This window comes from Periplaneta americana, chromosome 16 (genome assembly GCF_040183065.1).
Source record: "Periplaneta americana isolate PAMFEO1 chromosome 16, P.americana_PAMFEO1_priV1, whole genome shotgun sequence".
Classification (NCBI taxonomy): domain Eukaryota; kingdom Metazoa; phylum Arthropoda; class Insecta; order Blattodea; family Blattidae; genus Periplaneta; species Periplaneta americana.
This window is the reverse complement of record NC_091132.1, coordinates 76,136,153-76,153,818: the sequence shown is the minus strand read 5'-3', so window position 1 is coordinate 76,153,818 and position 17,666 is coordinate 76,136,153. Positions and strand designations below refer to the sequence as shown.

Below are 17,666 nucleotides of genomic sequence, written 5' to 3'. Positions count from 1 at the left end.
AAGATACAATAAGACGCTTAGAAAAATATAATACAGAAGTTGTAAATCTGTACCTTATGAATTGACACCTCAACGGGCTCAACGCAGACTGGAAATCTGTCATCAGCTTATCGCTAATACCATGGTAATAGATTAGGATAATTATCACGTGATGAAAAATGGGTATATTACCCCAACTATGACACCTCAAAAACGTGGCGCGATCCCCGTGAGTCTGCCAAAGTCGTCGTTAAACAAATGTAATGTTATATGTCTGGTGGAATTTTGAAGGTGTGATTCACTGGTAGTTTATTCCAAATGGACGTGCAATCGATGCAGATCTTTATTGTGAACAGCTAGAACGATTTCATGAAGTTTTGAGAGAGACATAACCGGCATTATTTAATCGAAATGAAGTTTTCTTCCAACAGGACAATACGAGACCCCATATCGCTCGAACAAGGGAAGAATCAAACTGCTGTTACACTCACTATATAACCCAGATTTTGCGCCTACAGATTACCATCTATTTCGATCCATGGCCCAGTTCTTGAGTGAAAGAAACTTCCCTAACTTGGTTGTCGTTAAAATTGGTATCACCGAATTAAAATGGGGGGGCATACGACAAAAGCTATAATGTACTAAAATAAGAAATAATTTATTAGATTAATTTAGTCCAATGTAACAACATATAAATATGAAATAGTTCATTGAAAATGTGGGACAAGAGATAATATCAAATACAAAGATTAACTAGACAGTAGCCTACAAAGAAAATGTCATAAAGCTGATAAGATGACTGGGGAGAACGATCAAGGTTACGCTACATTTAGAACTTAAAAATGTAAGATCAAGGAGCAAATAAAGATTAACTTGCCATACACTCGATTCCGTAATAAGTCAGATCAGAGATCCTGAAATTGCCTCGAGTGCAGATGGTAAACTACAATACTACTACTAATTCGCTCTCGGATTAACTTCAGGATACGTCGCGCGGCCTAGTGAAGTCGAGAAGATGAAAGGTTGAAGACGGAGATATATTACGTCCGCAGAAACCCTGTGTGATTACAAACGGATGTAATTTCGTACCGGTGTATATTATAAGCTTTATACTAGTGTCTTAAGAAAGAACGACTCAAAAAATTCCTGTTTTGAATATTTCGGTATGTCTAATTGACGGTGGAAACAATAGATGGCAGCAGTGTTCGTTCCGGTTTGACAGTCATTTTTGCGTTGTTGCATTGTAGAAAGTGGTGTGAATGTTTATTTAAATTAATTTCTGAATTCTTCAGCTATTTAGTGACTTAATGAAGAGCCCTCGGTTGGTGTGTTGTGCAATAAGTTAAGACCGAGAGCTTTGTGACAGTTCAGCCTTTAGACTGCAGTTTCATTGTCAGGCACACAGTGACAAGACGATAGTGAAGTGTTGTGTCTTCTTATGAGGTTACATAAAAGATAAATATTAGGTTTGTTCGCAAAGCAGTTCCAAACTGGTTTGAACAGTTCCGATCATGCGCACATGGATTTTACTGTTCGCACAGCCATCGCCGGCTGCTATATACTCCGCCTTCCCATTTAGCAAGCAGCCTGTGTTAAATAACGAACCTAGCGTAGTGCATGATTTTGCCACTACAGCGCTGAGAGAGTGATACTGTGGACCAGGGGGTAAAGTTAAGTAATTATAGCGAGCTACTTTATTGAAATGTGAAAATTATCGAATGCGTGAAATTAACACATTGTTAAGCTCTGAAAAGAAGAAGTTACATCCTATAATAATATTATTTATCAGTGAAAGTACCAGTCGGTGATGCCGCAAGTTAACTGTTCTTTTCCCGCTCTTATATTCTCCTAACACATAACAATATAACTTACTTTGGAATTTAACATATCTCATAACTTCAGTACATTTTAAGAGAATTGCATATAGGTTATTTTATTGTAAAAATACCTGAAATATTTCTCTCTCATTACTTATAAATTCTATAATTGTTTATTATTGCGTCCCTTTCTGTAAAAGTGACAGTAGGAAAGTTAGAGAGGTCTCATTCCACGAGTTCCCTAGCCAATAAGAACTTAAAGAAAAATGGCTTAAAGCAGTATCAAGAGCACATTTTACTCTCAATTTTACTTCACGTTCATCAGTAGTATATAGTATGTGATCTTCATTTCCGTGAGACAGATTATCATCCTGGATTAAAAAGGAAACAGTTGCTAAAGAACGTGATTCCCTCAGTTTTTGCGTCTTATCCGTCTTACAAAATTTCAGAAAACAAACAAGAGAGAAGGCAGATAACAAAACACCCCATCTTGCCCCCTAACAATAAAAGGAAACGTAGTTCAGGCACTTCGGATGACCCTGAAGTTTTTAGAAATAATGCAGACACCGATTCTCATAAAAAATCTTTGTTGTATCGGTATTCAGACGTAAAGTCGTATGGATGACAAATTCCTCCAAGCACAGAAAGAGAAAAATACATTAAAACTTAAATTGTGGCGCGCGAATAATAAGATTCGTCAGTTAGAAAGGCAACTGCAACAAACACAAGATAAATTGTAAACTTTCGATAACTGCTATTACTATTCGCCTTCGCGAATAATTAAAAGTAATGAAAATAACCCTTCCGATGCGAGATATAGTTTCCTTTTGGAATAAATGCTTGAATTTGAGAAAAAGTCACCCAGCTGAAGAGAATCCGCCATCAAACAACGCGCAATGTGGGAATTTATATCTCCCAAAGGACATCGGCATGTTAGGGACAATATTTTGAAATTGCCGTCGAAAAGCACTCTATCCCGATATTTAGGCAACACGTGTTGCGAAACTAGAGTTACAGATCTCGTGAAAGAAAGGTTAATCTCTGAATATCAACAACTGAATCAAGCTGAGCGAGTTTGTTCATTAATAGTCGACGAGATGGCAATAGAACAGCAACTACAGTATGACAAAGAATTGAACACATTTTTCGGGCAAAAGAACAGTTTTACTCCAGAATCAAGCAATGTACAAATATATGCCATTATACCCATGGAAGAAAAAGTAAATTATGACATTTTAGCTAATAATTTTCTTTGTTTTTTGATTTGTGGCATTTCTTCAAAATTGAAAATATCAGCTGCCTACTTTTTTACAAAGAGGATTTGCATAAACTTACTCTTTCTGTTATAAAGGAAGTGGAAGTCTGTGGAATTGTCATATTACGTTTGGTTTCAGACAATCACAAAAGCAATGTAAATATGATGAAACGACTTTGTAATGGCAAGTCTCTAATATCAGAAGTCGTTCATCCACACGATCAAAACAGATCCCTGTTTGTTGCTTTTGATCAATACCACATTTTAAAAAGTGTGAGGAATACCTTCCTAGAAAAAACAATGCATGATGGTGATAAAGAAATAAGTGGACAGCATGTGAAAGATCTGTATGAGTTGCAGTCAACTCAGGTAATTAAACATGTTCCATTCCTCACTTGTAAGCATGTATGTCCTAACAACCTGGAGAAAATTAATGTAAAACGTGCAAAAGATATATTTTCTTCATCTGTAATTACAGCCCTTTAATGTCTTAAAGAAAACTGTGGACAAGAAAAGGCACATACTTTTAAAGAGTGCGGAGGGCCAATTCACTTTATGAAAATCATTCAGAAGTGGTTTAATATCCATGATATATGTAGCTTTAACAATTAGCTTGATAAGGACAAAGTTCATTTTTTATGTCACTAATGAAAGATTAATCTGGCTAAAAACGATTTTCCAGCCTATCTTAGGAAAATGAAGAAAGAAAATGAAGAACGCGGCTCAGGCTTCTTAAGCAATGAGACATACGAAAAAAATATTCTATTACCTACGGCGTCAACTGCGAAATGCATCAAATATCTGTTATCAGCAGGGTTTGACTTTGTATCAACAAGATGCTTCAACAGTGATTCAATTGATTTTTTTTTAGTAAGCTAAGAAAAACTTCCGGTAATAATGATATGTTGGATTCAAGGGCTGTAACATTCGCCTTGAATAGGATACTCAAGATTACATTCCTCTCTTGTAAAAGAATTATAGCTGAACATAGCGTTATAACAGCTACAAGCGCAACCTCAACCCAAGCTCTTGTAAGTTTTCCAGACGCTGGCGCTGTAAGAAATATACTGCAAAAATTGAACAATGGGCCATGTAAGAACGAATACATATATTGTAAAAATGCCATACTATTATAAATGCACGCTTAAATTTGTTCTTTAAATTATTAGTTACCATACCTATATTATTATTATTATTATTATTATTATTATTATTATTATTATTATTATTATTATTATTATTATTTGTAGTGGTTAGCTTGTCTGAGAGCTAATCCAGTGGGCCCGGCTACGGATTTAATTTTTCAAGCTAGCTATTGCTATTTTATTGATATTAATAAAACTTTTTAGTGTTATTAGCATTATCGTAGATAATTAAATTTTAGTTGAATTATTTACTTTGTTCGTTTTCAGCACCAATAAAAGTTGCTTCATTGGCTTATATTGGTGGATTCATAGTGAAACGTGTTGTGAAGGAAGTAGTATGTGAATCTTGTTGTGATCTGATCCAACAGTCTAAATTCAGCTCTGCTCTGCTGGACATAATTTTCAAGCAAGATGATTGTAACACATCATATTATCCGTCTGAGTTGTTAGTATGGGTGATTAATATTATTGAAGAGTTTGTTTGCGAAGCCGTAAAATTTGTAAACAGTAAAATGTGTGAAATATTAATACAGACAATATTCCTGTTATGAAGAAATCAGTTGTACTAAAATGCCACCAATCTAACGATTCAATTCATATTGAAAATTTGGGACACATCTTCAAAACTGCAATTTCAATATTCCTTAAGAATGTTGGTATTGAAAGAACGGAACGTTTTGAGAGGGTGAAATACCTTAATTCAAAACCAATAAGCAGGAAAATCTTGGGTATCTTCTGGCAGATTTGTGTTCCCGCGGCAACAGTGTATCACTCTGTCAGCGTCTCCGTGGAGAAGGTGAGTACTAACAGCAGTTCGCATGTTTCCTTCAATTGGGAGGGCGGAGTATATAGCAGCCGGCGATGGCACAGCGCAAACTTCAAACTCTGTTTCTGACTAATAGTCTAATAGTCTGACTACTAGACTAATTATCACCTTCATCTCATTTAGATGCTATATAACCATAGCAGTTGAAAAAGCGTCGTAAAATAACCAATTAAAAAAATCGTCGGCAGCTTTGATGACTAATAGCCTACGAGTAAACTCTGGTATATGTATCAGCGTGGCGATTAGCTAAGCAAAACGCGGAAACACTGTGTGGTGTCTGCGAATCGTTTCAAATGATAGAACATATTATAACACTTGATATGAAGAACACGTATGAATTACCGCAAGTAACGGACTTTGGTAGCCTGAGAACTCGAGTTAACAATTATTTAACACTTTGTTTATTTAATTTGTTAGAAATTGTGATTTTATTATTATTTTACATTTAAAGCAAATTATACATTTTACGCGTATTTTACGCATTGTGTAGTAATTAATTTTATGCGCAACTTCCCAAGTCTGCCTAATACCCTATATCATATATGTAATAGATAGGTCGGCCTTATAGGCTTTGACGTTAACAACTTTTGTCAGGTTTAATATACTGCCATCTAGTAGTTACATAAGGAGTCATATCATAATTCCCATTTGAATTGCATTAGCGACTGTACTGCCATCTCGTGTTCGTTTACGGCGGACGGGTGGCGATCCTGGCGCTTGTTCTCTTCAAAGTGCTGCCGATTTTAACATAGCGATGAGTTATCTGTTACATATATGATCTAGGCTAATACGCACTAATAAATGTTATAAGTATGACATTACTCCTTAAACACGCTGCATTAAAAGGCATGAGAAATTAAATGTTGTTTGTACGTACTATTTCCCAAGGAAATTTATAAAGAAAAAATATAATGTGCATAGAAAACGAAATATGATTTTCTGAAATTATTTTAGGTCGAGAACGTGCATATCTATTAAGTAACCTTGCGAAACGCCAGAATATTCAAGAAAATAAACGTAGACAACGTGATGGAAAATTATTGGCTAGTTACGCACTTTCTCGCCTGTGATTTAAATCAATTCAGCGACGGAGAAATAGTAAAGAGGTTTATGATTAAAACTGCCGAATTAATTTGCCCAATTGAATAAAAGTTTTCGAGAGTCTCACGTTAACTAGGCGCTTTCCTAATAATTTGCCACTGACCGCCTTAGGGATTACGATAAGGTGACTCAGGTCACAGCAGTTTATATTTCCCATCCTACGCTGCAGTCTGTTCTCCTATAGTCGCGACGCTGTTATTCCCGGCGTGACTCCTCCTCTTTGCTTACGTCTTAGGAAGTGAAGGCTCTATAACAGGGATGTCGAATAGCGCTCTCAAGCTGTGAAACGATTAATACTGTTTCCTACCGTAGCTGAGCTGAAACGACAGTCAGTCAGCTCGCTGTAGCAGTGTTCTGTACGCAATGTGTTTATCAACTCTGGCGGCTGGTATGGATGTGGAACGACGATTCAATAGTGAGTGGACAGATAAATATCTATTTATCTTAAAGGACGGAAAGGCACATTGCTTAATATGTAGAAAAGAACTTGGATACATTAGCCATCATAATATTAAAAGGCATTTTAATTCTACACGTCATGCTGAAGCTTATGAACCAGAAAAGTTATCCGGTTTCACTCGTGAAAAGGCTGTAGAAGAATTAAAGTCAAGATTTAATTCAGAAAACCTTCCATCATCATCGGGTGTTAGTAGAATAAGCTTGGTTTGTACTAGCTACAAAATTTGTGAAATCATTGCAACGACTTCAAAGCTATTTACTGACGGAGAATTTGTGAAAGGCTGTCTCATAGCTGTTGCAAAAGGGATATGTCCGGAATAAGTTAATGATTTTAAATCTATATGTCTGTCTCGTAATACTGTTGCAGAGCGCGTATCATAAATGGGAGATAACTTGGAGGAACAACTGATAGCAAGAATGAAAACTTTCACTTATTATTCACTATAGCTCTTGATGAAAGTACCGACCGGAAAGATACGGCGCAGCTATCTACAGTATATTCATAAGGGGTGTCGATTCGGATTTCAATGTTCATGGAGATCTTGTAGATGTTATTTCACTAAAGGATCGAATTCGAGGAGGAGATATTTTTTAATCTGTAACAAAAACTATGAACAAATTTCAAGTCACGCTAAAAGTAATTAATTTTATACATCAAAACAGTTTACGTTTCTGAACTTGAAGTTGCACTGCTACAACACATACACACAAAGTTGATATTTTAAACATGATATTAATAACATTATTATGATTTATTTCCGTCACTAACGAACAACATTCATGGAATGACCAAGTAGATAAAACTCTATTATTATTATTATTATTATTATTATTATTATTATTATTATTATTATTATTATCATCATCATCATCATCATCATCATAATCATCATCATAATTCATCCTCATGTAGGCTACATTCTTTGTTTATCAGAGTCATCAAGTGCAAATATAAACTGAGTTCCTAATCAATTGGTAAGATGTATAAAAGTTATCAAAGTACCAGCCGCCGCAGTTTCGCTTTTGTTTACGATCATTCGGCCGGACTGCCTGCTACCCATGGCGGAAACATAGTAAAGGTGTGGGACTGCGCATGCTGTTGCGATAGCGGCCGAGGCGTGTGACGTCATCTTTACTGCAGACAGCGATCGCAGCTCATTGCGTTGAGTACAGTTTCTTTAATAAACCTAACTAGACATTAATTACAATACATAATTTGAACTGATTGTTGCCATTGTTATTCATATCCTTTTCATTGTGCGTTTAAGTTCATGTACTCTTTAAAAGAGTTACGAATAAAATTTAAAAAAACATATAAAAATTTAACAGTAATAGCTTAAAAGTCGCTGCCTCAAATCTGCCGTCCTAGGCAGCTTCTTAGTCTGCCGAGGCCTAAATACGCCCCTGTAGGCTACTGTACCTATTAACTTTCTTTCACTTCAGCGCAACAGGAGCATCCAGCACTAATGTAACAATGGAAAATCGCGGAGCCACTGAGTCTACTGTCACAGAGGAATGCCAAATACTAATACAAAGAATTCAGGAATTAGAAGAGAAGAATTACTCTCTAGAAACGAGGATTAAGGAATTGACAGCTGCCAACAGGAAACATGAAGAAGACAAAAGAAAATTACATGAGGATTTAATTTCATTGAAAAACATTAGACAAACAGAAGTTAAATATAAAGTGGCTGAAATTTTGAAACCATTTTTCACTATTGGGCAAATTGATGCTCTTTTGAATAAAAAGCGTAGGGTGAAATGGTCTGTAGAAGATTACGATACTGCAATAACACTTCGAAACCTAAGTCCAAAAACATACCGATACTTAAGAAGAAAATTAAATTACCCGTTACCTGATTTGTCAACTCTGAGAAAATGGGCAGTAAAACAATTATCGCTTGAGGAAGGGGTACTTTATAATGTCTTAAAATTAATGAAGGCGAGAGCTACAAATATGTCGGAGTTAGAGCGTGTAACAGTATTAGCATTTGATGAAATGTATTTAAATGAGGAGGTTTCTTTTGACAGTAGGGAAGAACAAATAATTGGACCTCATAAGGCAGTGCAGGTTGTTTTTGCACGTGGTTTGTTTGCAAGGTGGAAGCAGCCCGTATACTATAAATATGATCAGACAATGACAAAAGAAATCCTAACATACATAATTTGCCAGTTAGAAGGCAGTGGTTTTCAAGTTGTGGCCACAGTTAGCGATTTAGGTGGAAGTAACAGAAAATTGTGGCGTGATTTGAAAATTTATACCAAACTAAATTGCAGTTTTTCTAATCAAAATTATTCAACTCGAGAAATATTTGTTTTTTCAGACGCTCCACATTTATTGAAATTACACAGGAATCACTTTCTAGATCATGGTTTCAACTTGAACGGCTTGGACATTTCATCAGAACCAATTCATGAACTTTTACGTGCATCCTCGTCCTCTGATACAAAATTAGCTTACAAGTTAACTAAGTTACACTTAAGTGTCCGTGGTACCCAAAGACAAAAAGTTAGTTAGGCAGCACAATTATTTTCCAACAGAGTTGCAAAGGCTTTGAAATGGTGTGGTGAAAACGAGCTGTTGAGATAAAATGAATGGAAAGAAACTTCAAAGGCAATAAAATTAACTAATGATTGGTTTGATTTATTTAATACCGTTTCTAAATTCGGTACCCACAGTGGGCTGCATAGTTACGGAATAAACCTTCAAGATCAGAATATTATACTCTCAGAAATGAATGACTTCATGACCACAGTTAAAGTAGGAGAAGCAAACAGGAAATTACCTTATCAGGAGGGGATTCTAATAAATAATAAATCATTAACATTGTTGTATGAGGCAATGAGGTACAAGTACAAAATTGAATACATCATCACAAGAAAACTTAACCAAGATCTGGTAGAAAACTTTTTTTCGGAAATTAGAAGCATGGGTAGAACAAACGATCATCCCTCTGCTTTAGATTTTAAACATAGACTGAAGTGGTACGTACTAGGTCGAAATCCATTATCTTAGTTTTGTGAGAACAAAAACACCTCCGATTTACTTTCGGAAGAAGAGGCATTAATAGTGGGTCCTAGTACAAGCCAATCAGAAGTCAATGATAATCTGCAGAAAGAACTATGTGCAACGGCAGAATTTCTTAAAGGCATTCTGAAACCGGTTAAATTTACCAACGATCGAGATCCTGAAGAAAATATAGGCCTCCCAGAAAAAATATATGAAATCTGTGCAAGATAGCGGATATCCCAGGAAGGATTAAAATATATTGCAGGATATGCTGCATCAAAACATATGGAGCAATACCCGAATCTTGGAATTCACACAAAATTGTCAACTTCTGCTAATCAAAAAGACTGGATTACTACAGTGTCCCGTGGAAACTTAATTCTCCCTTCTAAGGATCTGCAATTGGTTGCCATGCTTGTTGACAGTATATTCTCAGATGTGCACGGAGATTCTGTTTCTCATGAGAAATTTATAATAAAAAAGACTGTAAATTTGGTTAATTCTGCCATGAAAAACTAAGCAGAAATCAGTTCTCTTCTTCCGCCAGAAGTAATTACGGCATTGGTTAGAACAAGAACATTTATTAGAATTAAAGAAATTAATAAAATAATAAAAATGTCTGGAATTTCAAAGAGAAATATTATAAAGAAAATGAAAAAGATTGCATAAGAATAAGTATTTACTTAACAGAGTGGGATTTATAATGGTGAAATTATATTATGTCGTGTGTGGAATAATAAGGTAAATAATGTAGTAGACTATATTATGTCTCCAATAGCCTGAATATATAAAAATATTTGTTTACTATAATGACAAATTATTCCAAGAAATTCATATACATATGTTAGTGAAGGTTCAAAAGTATTTGAATTCATGTACAAAATAATGTATGTTATAAATGACTGTATAGATCTAAGTATGTATATATTTATTACACATTGTATTGTAATTATTATAAAACCACGTGTATATTACAGAAGGCAATATTATTAATGACACACTGCCATATCACATTGTTTCTTGAAACTTGAGTTTAATATGTAATAGATCATAATTTTATTACGTTATCATTTCAAGGTAGTTCCTATTGTACTTGAATTCATGTGTAATATAATTTGTGTGATATATGGGCCTAATTTTGTGCATATTTGTAGCATAACGTATTATAATTATTATAAAAGTACGTGTATATTACAGAAGGCAATTATTAACGTTGCACTACCATATTACATTATTTCTTGACTCTTGAATTTAATTTATTGTTCACTATTTTATAATGTTATCACTTCAAGATAGACCCTATTATAGCCTATACTGTCAATATTTACTGAATACACAAACCATGAGTTTTATTTATTCATTTAAATCTATGGACGCAGATCTAACCATCAACAATCTGTTATGTTGACTGTGTCATTCGAGTGCGGCCTGCAGTAAAGGTGACGTCATGCGCAGACTGAACGAAAACACGAACAGCTTGTCCCACACCTCTACTATGTTTCCACCATGCTGCTACCTGTGTTCAACCTCTGCACGGTAAGGGAGGAGTGAAGGCTCTGCAGTTCACAGCTCGAGAGCGCTGTTCGACATCCCTGCTCTATAAAGTCTAGGTAGGTAGTATCGTTCGCCATTTTTGTTCTTTCGTTGACGAGTTACCATACGAGGAATCTATTTGCCACACCGTTAAACATTATCATGTCGTAGCTCCTATGATAATAAAACAAACGCACTGTAATTCAGCAAATAATTGAGAGGCAAATAACGTCTTCATGTGCTTTCTGCGAACGCCAACGAAAGAGCCAAAATGGCGGGCAATTATATTAAGTATTTATTGAACCTTAAGAAATGAATAACGTCTTCATAAGCGAATCACAATACGCACACGTTTAAATGTAGCCGACCTGCAACGTGATTGGCTGCCGGAAATTAGAGCGATGGGACTAGTAAACAAACTATTTCAAATCGAGTGCCTCACGTAACCGAAAATTGTGCCCATGTATGCTGTAAACCAGTACTATCGAAATTTACACACCCGGACTGTACGGACTATAGAGGCCAGATTGTAAACCGGTATGTCTTACCGCTTCAATGTCCTGTCCTGGTACAATCTTTCCTTTTGTATAAGTAATTGAGTGTCGGAAATGTCAACATGCGATGTAGGAAATTTACTGTTGAAGCCTCGCTGGTTACGAAATACGACACATAACCTGATAACTTACGGCGAGCTTCAGAATATTGAACAGTTACTTCTGTGTACCGCTGCGAGCGTCAGTTTCGCTCTCACGAGGAAAGTAGTAAGTAGGCCTTATCTTTCTAGCATATTTTATAGCATTTATATCACATTTTGTAGCGTTTCTTCATATAATGTTACTGTGTGACAACCATGTCAACATCTGTGATTTCGAAGATTAAGGGGCCTACATAAAAACAGTTTTCTTCTATTATATTCCGCAGATCTTAATCGAGGTAAAGCTAGGTTAGTACAGTGTTGGAGAAAAGCTTAAGATCACCTAATAAAAACACGTGTGTTTTATTCTAACCTTCCTTTAGAAAAGTTCTGTATATATACAAAGTGGGTCAAAAGTCGCTTTTCTCAATATTCGTTCTTAGGTTTCATACTTGTATAGGTCTCGCAAGCAGAGATTACCGACGCTAGGAATGCGAACGAAGCAATTCGATAAGAAAGAGCGGACGCCAGGAAGGTCACGAGATAACTTGAATGATATTCAAGAGTACAGTCGGAAGGGAAACGACATCGGTAGAATCAATCTTGTATTGTGATAGTTACATTATGGTTTTAATTTCAGTTCCACTGCATGTGAATACGTGTCTTGTGCCAAGTGCGTTTATTTTATTATGTAGTGACGGAGCGTTCCCCTCGCAGAGTATCATTATTTTATTGGTAAACATAATGTTGCGCGTTTAATTCGGTTCGAATTTTTCTCTTGCTACGCTCTTCATTTCCACAGTCGATGTCCCCATCTGTTCATCTTCTTGGAAAAGGCAGTACTTCCATCGCCCCGCACCTCTCGCTCCCTTGGAGTGCCTACATACACACGTCAAAACAGACAGTAACGCCACTACTGTTTTTCGGAAATCGTTTCTTGCGTGAGCTATACTCCTTATGTACATACAGTGCGCCAGGGAAGTCTCTCCGCACTGGAGACAGCGGAGTGTATGCGCTAGCAACTCCAATTATGTTGGTAGCATCAGCCGGGCCGCGTCATTGCCACATCCTTGTGTGGGAGTTATTTAGCTAACGATATCAGTTGAAGGCAGACGGGGTGTACTTCAGTCTAGAGATGGGATAAACTGTTCTTTTTAAGAAACAGTTTCGACTGTAACTGTTTCATGAACGAAACTGTTCCAAAATAACAGTTTCAAAGAAACAGTTTCATAAGAATATATTTATAACATCAGTGCCAACTATTCCAAGTGTTCCAACTGCTTCAACCTCTCATCTGCTTCGGGAACATGTTTCAAAGCCCTTGAATCGTCTTTAAATCAGCTGTTCAGTGTATTATGACAACGAAAGATAGTTTTCGTAGGTTACTATTAAGGGTACACTAAATAACTACAATTAAAATAAATCGACTTTAGTAAAAATAACGCTTATAACCCTAGGAGAGTTTAATAACGATGACATTAGCCGATGATATTTTTCGCAGTATATTAATAATGAACACTGTGTTAAGGCACCATGAATATATTCTCCATCAATGGACAGCTAATAATTAATATCATATTTATTAGGGAATTTGATTCGTACAATTAAATTGCGCGATCCTACATAGGCTACTGTTGGACAAAAGCCGTGTGGAACATGGATAATATTATATCTGCTTTCGATTGGAGGTCAATGATAGCGCTACACGTGGCTTTTGCAGACAACAAAGAAGAGGAAAATGTTTAGAAATTGAACTGTTTATCTGTTGGAACCATGTGGAACATTGAAGTTATCACTGGAGCAGTGTAACACTCTTTGGAACAGTTGGAACAGGTTATATCACGAAACAGTTTCAATTGTGAAACAGTTTCAAATAAACTGTTCCAGCTTTTTTTACCCATCTCTACTTCAGTCTAATTGCCAGTGAGTTGTGGCTAGAGACTACTGGTGACAATGCTTTCTATTGAAGAATGAGCTATTTTGGTGGAATACGTTTTACGCGAAGGTGATAAGTAGACAGTGGATGCGGGATGACTTATCGTTGAATGTAGGTGCACATTTACTATACGTTACATTTTTTTTCATTCAGACTATTGGCTCAACAGGTTTTTAAACGTAAACAGACGACGTCAACATGCTACTGTATCTCCGTACAGTCAGAAGAAAAAGAAAAAAACGTACTGTAGTACATACCTTGCAACATTCAGTCCTCGTCATCATTGATGCAATTACCAGCGTTGCAGTAAACGACGATATATTCTCGTAAGTTGTCGAAGCTGAATCGTCTTCGCATATCGCTTAAACAGTTTTTGTATCGAGAGAATTTCTGAAGAAAAACTCTAAAATGGGGATCACTCAATTTCTTTAGAGGAATATTTGCATTGAGCATCATGTTGCACGTGTCATTTAGACCCGCACAACTAAATGATGATGATGATGATGATGATGATGATGATGGTTCCTCAGATTTCATTTCAACTCATTTCCTTTGCGATGTACTGTTGCAATGTTTCTCTATAGCCTGAGTTGTTCTGGTTTTTATTTCAATTTTACATACATTACACACGATATTGTCTTCGTTAATACATAAAATGTCACTCTCATACTTCTTAATTGCATTTCGTATCTCTAAGCGAATTTAACGTTTTGACTTCGACATTATGAATGGATCAGCACTATACTATTAAACTCATACTAAATACTTGAGCAGGATAATACAACTGCACACCTTCGTTAGGTACGCTGCTGTACTCGCCAGGTACACAAAAGATGAACGACGCGGCACGTGCCATATACTCCGATACGAAACAACTTCACTTTCCCTTAAATCAACCCGCATACACTGTCTAGTGATAATTTTACAGAAAATGTTAAACAGACATTTCGTAAGCGTTTTCCTAATTCCAGGTGTCCAAATCGCGTTACTGTATGTGACTTGATCAATAAATTAAGTGGAATTTGGATCAGTTCTTGATGCACCAAGAAGTGGCAGGCCTACAATTTTAACGACTGTAAGAAGCGAACTTCAATTGTACCCCTATAAAATTACAGTGTTCATGAATTAAGAGAAAGTGATTACGAAAAGAGAGCGAGGTATTGTGAATTGTTCCAGAGATTTGTAAATCGGAATGGACTTGACGTTTTAAATGAAACTTTCTTTACGTAAGAAGCATGGTTTAACTTATTCGGCTATGTAAATTCTCAAAATTCACGGGTTTAGTCTTCAGAAAATCCCTCTGCAATAAGAGAGACAACATTGCATCCAGAGAAAATCGGAGTGTGTGTTGCCATATCAAAAGCGCGAATAATAGGACCGATCTTCTTTGAGACTTCTGTGAATTCGGATGTTTACTGTTCTGCGATTATTTATTCATTTCTTGCTACGCTGAATGAAAATGAAATTGAGCGTTGTTTTTTCAACAGGACAATGCTATGGCACATACGTCAAACCAATCGCTTGGACTTTTAAAAGAGTTCTTTGGCGAAATAATAATCACTAAAGGTCTATGGCCACCGCGGTCTTCTGATTTAACACCATCGGATTATTTCTTTTGGTGTGCAGCAAAATCTGCGGTATATGGTAATAATCCTAAAAAATTCTATGAACTTCAGACGAATATAATTAATTATGTGCAATCGATAACGCAAGAAACGATAGTGAAAGTGTTTGCAAATAACTGTAAAAGAGTCGAACTGTGCCTTCAAGAACGAGGAAAACACTTCCAGCATCTGTTATGATTGTGGTGAGTACACAGTTTACGTTTTGTTCCTAGCGTAAGTTCCAGCTACTGCCAACATAACTGCAGTTGCTAGCGCATACATTCCGCTATCTCCAGTGCTGAGAGACTTCCCTGTATATATATATATATATATATATATACACGCAGATACCGTAACTTGAATAAACGAATAGCTGGTGTAATAAGTGGTGGGTTGGCAACCATGTTCGTGCGTCAACTGTTTTTTCATTGTCATGTCTTGAAAACAGCTCTCGCTTTGCCGATATGCAGTTGATAGGCCTATGACAACAGGATGGAACACCATCTCATTTTGGTGTATGCGTGAGAGACTTCTTGAACCAGTAATGTCATGAATGTATTGGCCGACGTGGCACAACAAAATGGCCACCCAGATCATGCGACCTGACAAAATTTGCTTTTTCGCTGAAGGATATCTTGAAAAATGATGTTTTTGCTCAGAAACCGCAGGATCTGCATCAGTTGAACAGATGATCGAACAGTGAAAATCGTGAGTTATGTTCTGCTATCTGTAAATCAGTGTCTAAAGGTTGTGAATTGTGATCGAGAAACAAGGCCTCCATTTTGAACAAAATCTGTAAAGGAATGTGTAGTCAAATGTTAATTGAATATAATTAAATGTAAGGAAGTGTTTGGGGAAAGCGACCTTTAGCTCACTCTATCTATAATGACAACCATGTTTTAAGAGAACTGTTAACATCACAAGAAACGAATATTGCCAACCTAAAACAAGGCGGAAATTTTAAATGGCACTAAAAATAAAATCCAAAAATCAATCATTTTAGTCCCAATTTCATAAAATTTAAACCTCCAGAAATTTTCAGTTGAATTTATTTTTTTTAATAATAAGTTGTCTTTGAAAACTAAAAATTCTTTACATAAAAAGATTCAGTTCCTTATGTACTTAAATTCTTTTAAAAAATCTCACCTTTTGAGCCGTTTCAGCTACGTAACTTTTCTTTGAGCAAAATCTTAAAATGTTCTCATAGAGTGTGGTTGAAATATGAACAAGTAAAACCAATAGAAAAATATGGGATGGTCTTAAATTTGCCCATACACTGTATAGTAATTGTCGCGCTCAATTCATTTCCGACTGATAGAAAATTATTTGTGTACTTGTTTTTGGCTTTTCTTTATACTGCCCGCTCTAATAGATGCAATTCTCTTATCACTTAGGCTGTCTCAGATTCATCGCATCAATCAGTAAACCAAATGAGTGTCCCTACGTTAATCATCTCGGTGCTCAGACCACTTGACCTTCTACAAACTGACTACGTTAGCTGAACAGCCAGAATATCGACTTCCCACGTTGAAGATCTAACATAAGATTCTGGTGAGTTCGAGATTAATTTGTGTTATGGAAGGTTCCTAGAGATATATCTGCTTCGTGTGCTATCATACTTTCATCTCCATACTTCAAAATTATCTTTGTCACAATTGTAGAAAATATCGTAAATCCCGCGTTGTAGCTTCGTGCTCTAAGGCAGTGATCGTCAACACTCGCTAAAATGGATATCGGGTAAGGAGTGTATCGGAAAATGCACCGTGGTGCAAGAGAAAGGGACAATGCAGCCGTAGCTGCTCCAGTTGTAGATGAGGACGCTATTTGCAGCACCAATAAACATTATTATGTCGTAGCTCCTATGATAGTCGATCAATCGCGGTGTAATTTTTAGGAAAGGTATATATCCAAGAAAATCATAGAAAAAACTACAAAATCAAAATATATTTTGGAAAGTGGGGAAAAAAATACTAACTTCGACGTGGCGTGTTCAAAATAGACATTGACACTCTCAAAAGTTGGTAAGGGGCAAACTTTTTTATCTTTCACTTTAGATGCGAGGTCAAAGCGAGAGAAACGTTTAGAAAGAATGAAAATTAGTTTTAAAAATCGTTGCTATTCAAAATCTTTACTAGTTTCCGTGTTACGGCTAGTTAAAGAAAGGAGTGTTTTTCTGGTGGACTTTCGTATGTAGAGTGACTAAACTTTTGTCTATTAGAACTGCGGATTCTCATAGAAATCATCGCGGTGATTTCAAATTTGTTTTCGAAATGTTTCGAGTGCTTAAAATTTTCGAGTTATACCTGAGTTTTGAAATTTAACAAAAATAGTCCTATTACATATATAACATTTATGCTGATTAAACAA

The 17,666-nt window shown here is 36.1% G+C and overlaps 1 protein-coding gene across 2 annotated transcripts in view; it reads left to right on the top strand.

Annotated features, from left to right (window-relative positions):
* The window catches only part of LOC138716486 (serine/threonine-protein phosphatase 6 regulatory ankyrin repeat subunit B-like), a 60,438-nt gene that overhangs the window by 19,293 nt on the left and 23,479 nt on the right, over window positions 1-17,666 (top strand). The window contains exon 2 of one of the 2 annotated variants that reach the window (XM_069849625.1): window positions 16,694-16,850. The exons of the other annotated variant lie outside the window; for it this stretch is intronic. The gene's annotated coding sequence lies outside the window, so the exon portion shown is untranslated. The remainder of the gene's footprint in view (window positions 1-16,693; window positions 16,851-17,666) is intronic. 2 annotated transcript variants of the gene reach the window in all.